Source organism: Tasmannia lanceolata, unplaced genomic scaffold (assembly GCF_043159265.1).
Source record: "Tasmannia lanceolata isolate RefF3 unplaced genomic scaffold, GAP_Taslan_0.1 ptg000008l, whole genome shotgun sequence".
NCBI lineage: Eukaryota > Viridiplantae > Streptophyta > Magnoliopsida > Canellales > Winteraceae > Tasmannia > Tasmannia lanceolata.
Window position 1 is genome coordinate 45,616,716 of NW_027518685.1, and position 9,849 is coordinate 45,626,564.

The 9,849-nt window shown below is 40.1% G+C and overlaps 1 long non-coding RNA gene across 2 annotated transcripts; it reads left to right on the top strand.

Annotated features, from left to right (window-relative positions):
• The first annotated feature begins 4,836 nt into the window (after positions 1–4,836).
• On the top strand, positions 4,837–8,692 carry LOC143885332 (uncharacterized). Of its 2 annotated transcripts, none has more exons than XR_013253207.1 (2): positions 4,837–5,218; positions 8,193–8,692. It is a non-coding gene; the product is annotated as an uncharacterized LOC143885332 (long non-coding RNA). The 2 variants fall into 2 exon arrangements; XR_013253206.1 differs by having other exon boundaries at positions 8,253–8,692.
• The last annotated feature ends 1,157 nt before the right edge of the window (positions 8,693–9,849 follow it).

Genomic DNA, 9,849 nt, shown 5'->3' on the forward strand with positions numbered 1-9,849 from the left:
GGTTACTTTGGCCTCGATGTTAGACATTTCTGTATCAATTGAGGTTCAGCCGTTAGTTGTCAGACTTCAGTGGGCTCCTTCACATGTGAATGCTATAGAGATTTCAGCAAGATGTCCAGATGGGAAGCCGTGGTATACAGATATCAAGAATCTTATTGCTGGTAAAGGGCATTCTCCAGAAGCTTCAAGCAAAGAGAGGAAGACTCTTCAGAAGTTGGCTGCCAACTTTATTATTTGTGGTGAAGAGCTATACAGAAGGTCATTTGATGGCATACAGCTTCTCTGTGTTGATGAAGAGAAAGCCACAGAGCTTATTGAGCAGACCCATGAGGGAGTTTGTGGACCTCATATGAATGGAAAAATGTTGTCAAGAAAGATTTTGAGACTTGGATTCTATTGGCCCACAATGGAAGCAGACTGCTTCACATTTGTGAAGAAATGCCATAAGTGTCAAGTCTATGCAAATCTTATTCATGTTCCTCCTTCGGAGTTGCACTCTTTGACTTCACCGTGGCCGTTTTCAGTATGGGGGATTGATATAATTGGGAAGGTTTATCCAAGATCTTCAAGCGGACATGAGTACATTTTGGTCGCAATTGATTATTTTACGAAATGGATTGAAGCCGCTTCGTATGCTTCCATCACTTCAAACACAGTTGCGAAGTTCATCCGTGCTAACATTATTTGCAGATATGGAGTGCCTCATGCGCTGATTTCAGATAATGGGTCGCATTTCAAGAAAGAGGTGTTATACCTGTGTGAAGAATTCAAGATAAAGCATCACAAGTCATCTCCTTACAGACCTCAAACAAACGGGGCTGTAGAGGCGGCAAATAAGAATATTAAAGTCATTATTAGCAAGATGACTGAGACTTATAAGGATTGGTCGAATAAACTTCCATTTGCCTTATGGGCTTATCGGACATCGATCAGATCTTTGACAGGTGTAACTCCGTACTCTTTAGTGTACGGAATGGAAGCAGTCCTCCCCTTTGAGCTAAGAATTTTCTCTTTGAGAGTGATGATGGAAGCTGACCTACCAGAGTCTGATTGGGCTAGAGCGAGGTATGATGAGCTGCAGATGATAGATGAGAAGAGGCTGAGAGCCTTGTAGAGGCGGATTGAGAGAGCTTTCAACAAGAAAGTCCATGTCCGTGATTTGAAGCCCGGAGATCTAGTTCTGAAGTCCTACAGGGCGCCGGTGTTTGATCCCAGAGGTAAATTCAGGCGAAACTGGTCTGGTCCTTACATCGTTGATGAAATCCTGCCTGGAAAAGCCGTAAGACTCCTCAATGAAAATGCAGAAAAATTAAATGAACCTACAAACCTGGATCAGTTAAAAAAAATATTATGCTTAAGTACACCATGAGGCCGTCTTTGATCGACTTGATCTTTGAGCCAACAACCTAAATGTTTTAAACCATTTTGCAAACCCTTTGGGCCTATAAAACAACTTGTTTTCTTTGATAAACCCAAACTAGGGGCATTATATATATATATATATATATATATATATATATATATATATATATATATATATATATAAAAGAGAGTAGTTTGAACTACATTATGACCTGATCCCTTTCTACAAGGTACATAGGTAGCCTGATCAATTCAGGTTCGGTCACACTTTCGTAACATTTTGAAATAAAAATCCTTATAGTCCAAATGGGCGAACTACTCGGATCTGATTCCCATTTCTTCAGGGATACGTAGGAAGGGAGGGTCCAGATTCGGTCCAATTACCTGCAACCACATTAGGGTTTAGCATTTTTGAACTTAAGCCTACCTAAAAGTCCTTCTGGTGTATTTAGGCTCAGGTTTGTAGAGAAACAGAAAAATAAAGAAAAAAAATGATGGAGTCTTAGACCCGCTAAGCTGAAAACCCGAAAGGGCAGTTTAGGCAAAAATCAGGGTATTAAGCCTGCTGGATGGAAAATCTGTAAGGGCAGACAGTCTAGGCAAAAATTAAGGCGTGCGGTCCGCTAAATCAAAAACCCAAAAGGGCGATTTATTCGTGGCAGGGACTTCATGAGGGATAGAGCTTTCTCAAAGCCAGTTGAACTTTCATTTTCCTTTTGGTTATTCTTTAATGTCTGAGTAAGCGCCAACAAAGCTTCTTTTGTTACTCTTTGAGTTAGGAAAATCGAAACTAAGCAATCTGAAGGGATAATAACCATGACGGAGATTTTGAAAAGAGGTTGAAACATCTTTAAACATGGTATTTAAAAGACTCTAAGAATGGTGAACCTTTGACCATTTTAAAATATTTATCAGTTTAAGAAGCAGATTCAGTCTCTTTTGGAGTCTTGTTTAAAAATCGTCAAAGTCTTTGGTCATTGTCTATCAAAGAAAGTCAGTTGTCGAATCAAAGTCAATTTTTAGAGTCCTGCTTGGTCAGTATTCCTCCCAAAACCGGGGTGATAAAAACTCAGAGATTCAGAGAAGCAGAGAATTTGTGGTTCCTGTGGATAATGTAAAGTAGAGCAGTGTCCAGATTTCGACAAGCTTTTAGCTCAGTTCCAATCTCAGCAAATGGCAGAGATGAAGGAAATTTTGAGCGGAACAAGTTTCTTGTACCTATGAAAAGCCTTGTAAACGCAGGTTGTTCATGAGAAAAATCTGTTGTAATCCCAAATGTTCATCAATGAAAGACTTTGGCCCATTCCTTTTGTGTTGCTCTCTAATGACTTTTGCCATGGAAGTAATCATACTAGGGGCATCTTTTATGACTTAAGTCATAAAAGATGTCAAGTAATCATTGATACTTGAGATAGATATTTTCATAAAATAGAGACTAGAGAAGTTTGAACGCTCTTTATATTGAGCTTCTTAGTCAAGTTATTCTCCTTTGGAGTTGAATTTCTTTGAAAAATCTTTATCCCAGCGGAGTCTAGAATTCACTCCAGCAATTTTCAAATTTTAGTCGAATGCTTTGCATCTTTTAAAAGGGGTTGGCACTCTAAAATTCATTCAAGTTACTTGAGTCCGGTCTTTGACCAAAGTCATGTATTTCAATTACTCTTGGTGAAGAGATGACTAGTTCATCTTTGAAATCATTAAGAGTTGATATCTTCTTTCAGTCATTATGAGTTTCTCAGTTTCCTGATGTTTTGAAAGATTTTAATAAAGATAGAAATTAATAGATTCCGTGTTCCACGATCTGGTCTTTCTTCTGTTGTTTTGAAGATTTTCTTAATAAGGATAGAAATTACCAGAATATGTGTTACGCGGTCTGGTCTTTTCTTCAAGTGTTTTGAAGAGTGTTTTAATAGAATAAGAAATTATCGGATTTAGTGTTACACTATCTGGTTGTTCCTTCAATCTGTTTTTGAAAAAGTTTTACAAGGAGAAATTACCAAACCTGTGTTACACGGTTTGGTCTTTTTGAGAGGTTTTTAAAGGGAAAAAACACCGAACATGTGTTACATGGTTTGGTCATTTTCTTTGGTTTTTTTTGAAAGGTTTTAGCAGGGGAAAATTCATCGAACATGTGTTACACAGTTTGGTCTTTTCTTCATTTCATTTTGAAAAGTTTTAATAGAGGGGATTCATTAAACCTGTGTTACACGGTTTGATCTTTTCTTTGTTCATTTTGAAAGGTTTTAATAGAGGAAATTCCTCAAACCTGTGTTACACGGTTTGATCTTTTTCTTCAATCATTTTGTGAGATTTTAAAAAGGGAAAATTCACCGAACCTGTGTTACACGGTTTGGTCTTTTTTTCATTTCATTTTGAAAGGTTTTAATAGAGGAAATTCATCAAACCTGTGTTACACGGTTTGATCTTTTTCTTCGATCATTTTGTGAGATTTTAAAAAAGGGGAAAAATTATCAAACCTGTGTTACACGGTTTGAAATTTTCTTCGATCATTTTGAGGGTTGCAATAAGGAAAATATTTTCGATCCTGTGTCACACGGATTGGTCTTTTCTTCCTTCGCCCGGGTATTTAGTACCCTGATGATTAGTAGTGCAATGTCAAGTAGTGACTTGCCTAATCATCGTTCCGCAATGTGCAGCTTCCTAACGAGTTATGAGTCATGTGTATCTGCGAAGAGGTTTGTATGGGACTGTTTAGTAGGACATACAAATTTGGGTTTATGTGGAACTGTTTAACAGAACCACGTAATCCAGAGTGATTCGCTACCTTGAAAGAGAGGAGTTAGAATTACTCGGATAGTTAAACAGATATATTTTCAGCAATGATCTGTATATCTATCGCCTGGCTTAAGACTTAGTTTCGCCTTGGTATTAGATGTTTGAGTTTGGCTCAAATATTCGAGTACCCTAGTATGTGGTCGAGTAAGTTTTAGACTGATCGACGTGATGTATACAATTTTATTTTATTTTACTCTTTGAGTGTTGGGTTTTTAACTTGTTTTGGATGAGTTTCAATACAGTGGTCTTTGGCCTATTTTTGCAGGTTTCTAAAAAGGAAAAACTCTTTGACTATTTGGATTTGTACTTGTTTAGACAAGTCGCAATGTGGTTTCTAAAAAATGAAAAAAAATAAAAATTCTTTGAGTGATTAAAGTGATTGGTTTGTTTGTTTGGTTGGGGCTCTTTCAGCAATTGTTCTGTTTACTTTGGTTTAACCTGATGTAGACACCCACATTTTGCTTTACTTTAACCAACAATAACCTAATATATGTTTTAGGTCATTAATATCTTGATCTGACTTTACGGATCATCAATCGGGACAAAATAAGATAGGGTCACTTCATAGCCCGAACCCTGATTCCATTCCGAGACCCGATTTCCGTAAATCGTTAGATCAATGGCAGATCTTGACCTGGGTCTAACCATCCAAAACCACCTAACCTCTCCTCTCATCCTAACCATCCAAACCTCACCTAACCTCACCTAACCTCTCCTCTCATCCTAACCATCCAAACCTCACCTAACCTCACCTAACCTCACCTAACCACCTAACCTCACCTAACCTTACCTAACCTCACCTAACCTCACCTAACCTCCTATCCCATTCTCCTATAAATACCCTCTCATCCCACCATCCAACGAAAAGAAGAAAAAGAACCCCTCTCTTAGAAAATTCATCCCTCTCCCTCATCTCTTCAAGGGTTCGGCCATCCTTGCCGGATCGGGTGATTTTATACGTTGGGTGATATATATCAAAAGCAGTCATTATCAAGCAAGGAATCATCTTCAAGGAATTACCATCAAAGAAAAATCAAACACAAAGTGGGTTTCCAAAGAGGTAGGCATTTATTTCAATTCTATGTAGGGTCTGTTTTCATGCATATCTTTTACTTTAAAAGAAAAACCATGTTAGGAAGCATGTAGGGTCTGTTTTCCCCCTGGTTAGCCTCTGGTTAGACCCTGGTTGCACCCAGGTTCGCTGCTGGTTGCACCCAGGTTCGATGCTGGTTGCACCCTGGTTCCCTACTGATTCGCACCCTGGTTCCCTGCTGGTTGCACCCTGGTTCCCTACTGGTTCGCACCCTGGTTCCCTACTGGTTCGCACCCTGCTTCCCTGCTGGTTGCACCCTGGTTCCCTACTGGTTCGCACCCTGGTTCGATATTGGTTCGCACCCTGGTTCCCTGCTGGTTCGCACTCTGGTTAGACCCTGGTTGCACCCAGGTTCGCTGCTGGTTGCACCCAGGTTCCCTGCTGGTTGCACCCTGGTTCCCCTGCTGGTTCGCACCCTGCTTCCCTGCTGGTTGCACCCTGGTTCCCTGCTGGTTCGCACCCTGGTGCACCCTGGTCCGCACCCTGGTTTGTACCCTGCTTCCTCCTAGTTAGACCATGGCTAGTCTCGGGTTTGCTCCTAACTTAGACCCGACTCACTTGACCCTAACCATTAACCCAATCCAACCAAGTCATATCCCAACACAATCCGAGTCGCATGTCTGAATCCATTTGGCCGAATCTCATAAGCCCGCCCACTTTGAATTCCGAAAATTCAAACCCTTGATGATTCCAATATGCTCAATTCTTTGATGCAAATTCCCAATTCCAAAATCCCATTGCTATATCAATGTTTTTGAATCTCAAGTCCAATGCTCAAATACAAACCCGATTCCTGATCCAAATACCAAACCTGTTTTCCAAAATCCAAGCAACCTCCCCAGCGGAACTACGTGTGGCTTGATCCCCATCGCGGGGTACGTAGGCAATTTGGCACTCCCAAGTTCAGTCGCACCTTTCTCTATCTTTCTCATTCCCTCACACTATTTCATCATCTCTTCCATCCCTTTTTTCACTAACCTCAAGAACTGAAATCGATTCACCTCGTGTCTCTCGGAACCGTTGGATTACGGTTTCCGTCGTAAGGACCCTTAGAGCCCAATTTAGGAACACCGGTGTCGTGTCGTGTCCTAAGTTTTAGGGAGTCTTAGGTTTTTGGGAGTCCTAGAGTTAGGAGTCCAGCCTCATCACGGACGTTTGCTATGTATAGCAACCGTGCCATAGGTCTAGTTACACTAGTCACCCAATCTTTCCCTAGGACAAGCCTAGTAAACTAGGATGTAGGCAAACCTGCATTAGTCTAAGGGACCATTTGCATTTAGATGAGAATCATATAGCATCTTAGATGAAATCTTAAGATAATAAAATCCTCAACTTGAATTAAATAACTTCTCCTAAAACTGTTGAAACAGTCAATCCCGTCTAGGTCGGTGTCCTAGTTGAGTTAGGCATAAGTAGCTTAGCTTAGGTGCACCGAACTACGTCGACTCTGATCCCAGTAAGGCTTGGGTACGTAGGCAGCTTGGATGTCTGATGGCATACCACCCGCGAGTCGGCACCACAAACAAATTGTGGTGTTTTGTATATTAATTTTCTTGTAAATGCTTAATCAAATCACTTAGGATTTTCCATGAAATTAGAATTCTAGGAGAACTGTCACTTAGATTGAATCCAGACAAATTAATAAATCAAGATACACATCTAGGATTCACATTGAAATTAGATTCTAGGATGCATGTCACTTAGTTCGCACATTAACATAGAGTTGAATGAGCCATTTAAAATAAATTTAAAAGAGTTAGCTTTTGGAATCGAAGACCGATTATCGGGCAGGAATGGTGCATGTGGCGGATAACTCCCCATACCTTCCATTCTCGTAACCAGGTAGCGAGTCTAGATTTCTGGTTAATTACGGGTCCTAGATCCCACATCTAGGTGGCGACTCTGTCAGTCTCTTTCGTGTGGAATTCGGATTGCCTTAGTGATCCCAAGTTCACAGGAAAGATTAATTCAAATCAACATTAAAATGCACACGCCAATCGCGTGGATACGAGAGACCAAAAGAGAAGAGAGCGCGGCGGCTCACGCCACGCCCCTCTCGCGGGATCGGGTACCACAGTTTGGCGACTCTGCTGGGGATCACCTAACTTCATTAAAACTTCAAAAGATAATTCATTTGAATTTAATTTTAAATGGCTCATAAAAACTCTATACTTGTTAGATTAGTTTGTCTTGTTTTATTTTCTCATCACATTTTACTCAAACTTAATTTAACAAAACCTGAAGGCATCATAGATCACGCGAACTTATTGCACACACTTACATCACTTGCATCTAAACTCTTGCATCTCACGTGCACACACGTCCTATTTTAGGAACCCGGAGTGTTATCTAGCATGGTTGACTGGGATTTCATCACCTGGTGCCTCTGTGCTAGAGAAGCATTCCACCCTTAGCCTGGTACCTTTATGGTACGTAAACGGATCTCTTGTTCACGTACTGATACGCCGGACACTGGTACAGTATATCGAGCAGGGATTCGCGCTAAGGGAACTCTTGGCCTTACCCCTAGATTAACCTACACATGCATGTAGTATACGAACACATGTGCATCACGTGTGTGAGCCTAGTTTAGGATATCCTACCCATTGGTGTCTAGATTAGGCCGTGGTCCATCTTCCAATGGTCACGATCGGTCCTTATATACACGAACAAAGTCATGAGTCGAGATTCTCTCTCCACTCCGATAGATTAGGATTAAGGTTGATGCCTTCAGGTAACACTGATAAAATGTGAAAAAAAAAAATTCCCTTTGAGTTAGGATATAAATCCCATCATTTCCAAAGATCTCATAGGATTAGTCATTCATGATCTATCCGTTGAAAGCAATCTTATGCTATCTCATCTAATCTTTTGATCGTGCGTCTTTCGTTCTTCTGTCATACGATTCGATCGTATCTTCATGTCATCCCCTAACTGGCAGATGCAGAATCTCACAATCTTTCGATTATGCGTTCTCATGATCTGATCATGTCTGGTCCAGATAATCCAATCTTGCTTGTACCCTTGGTCTGTTCCTCCTCTAGGGGCTACCTTTTTCAAGATTATTTTGCTAAGTCCTTCAGAGTTCACTCTCAGAATCCTTGAGCTAGGGGCATTTCCCTATGCGAATCAGTCATCATTGTCCAAAATTGAAAGTATCAGCCATGATGATGTTCAGAACGAACCAGCCTTCGCCGAGCCTTCAACGCCAAACAGTTGCAGCAGTTAAAGTTTTAGTCACTTACTATTTTATGTTGAGTCAGTCATCATGGTCAGTATAATTGTTGAGTCCGGTCTTACAGTTAAAGGTCAATGCCTAGTCCAGGCAAGTTATCTTCTGTTTCCCTTTCTTATTTAGAGTTGTGAATCCTGAGCATGTTCAGGATAGGTCGTCTGATGTAATAGCTTTTGTTTAAATAAAATTTCAGTCAGTTCCAAAAAGTTCACTTGTGTCTGTTCTTAAGTGTGCTTCTGATCTTAAAATAAGACTCCCTCTTCAAATGAGGACAAAATTGACGAAACTCCACTTGAGTCACAGCAATTACTTGAACGAGAGGAGGAGCGCCAATCCCAACCTTTCAAAGATGAAATTGAAATGATAAACACTGGCACTGAAACTTTGATTCAGTGAATGCCGATTGAAAATACATTACCCTCTAAAGAGTGTGAAGAATTGATAAAATTATTTCAAGAATAAGAAGATTGTCTAGAAAAGCTACAACCGATACCAGGGGCAAGACATAGATGGAAAGCTCAAAGAAAAGGAAGAAAGTGAGGAGACATATGCTATACAAGGGGCATAGAGTAGAGACAACTTTCATATTTCCAATCAATGACCTTGGTTCTCAAATTCATAACATGAAGCCAACAAATTCAAGATAAGAAGTTCAAGAGCAAGCATTGAAAAGTGATCATCAGATATCAAGAGTTACAAATCCATAGATGGAGGATGTCAAAGAACAAGTTTCGCTCTATTAAAGTCGAAAGCACATATTAGAATCTTGAAAGAAGAAGATCCTTTATCTCTTACCTGGAAATGCCGTCAAACTCCGTAAAAAAAAAAACAAAAAACAAAAGAGAAAAGAAATAAATAATCAGTACCAGAGGGACCCTAGTAACCTAGATCGATTCCCAATTTGAACATCGGAAGGCCTCCTTTGGCCGAATAAATCCCAAAATCAGAACCCAACGTCAAAAGAATACCGGTTTGCAAACCCTTCGAGCCTGAATCAAATTTTCTTGAAAACCCATCAAACTCGGGGCATTCCCCCGAACTACGCGAGACCTGATCCCTACACTGGGGTACGTAGGTAGCTCGGTTAAACCGAGTTCGGTCGATTCAAAAAAAAAAAAAAAAAAAAAAAAAAAGAAAAAAGAAAAATCAATCGTTCCAGAAAAAAAAAGAGGGACAAGTTCCAAAAGAAGAGAAGTTAATTATTCCAGAAAGAAAAGAAAAAAGAAAAAAAATCAATTAACCTTCAAACAATTGATCTTCAAACTAGGGGCATTCGCCTTGACCTACACACGACCTGATTCCTACCTTGGGATATGTAGGCAACCTGTTCACAGGTTCGGTCGAAATCTTTGTTGAACCTTAA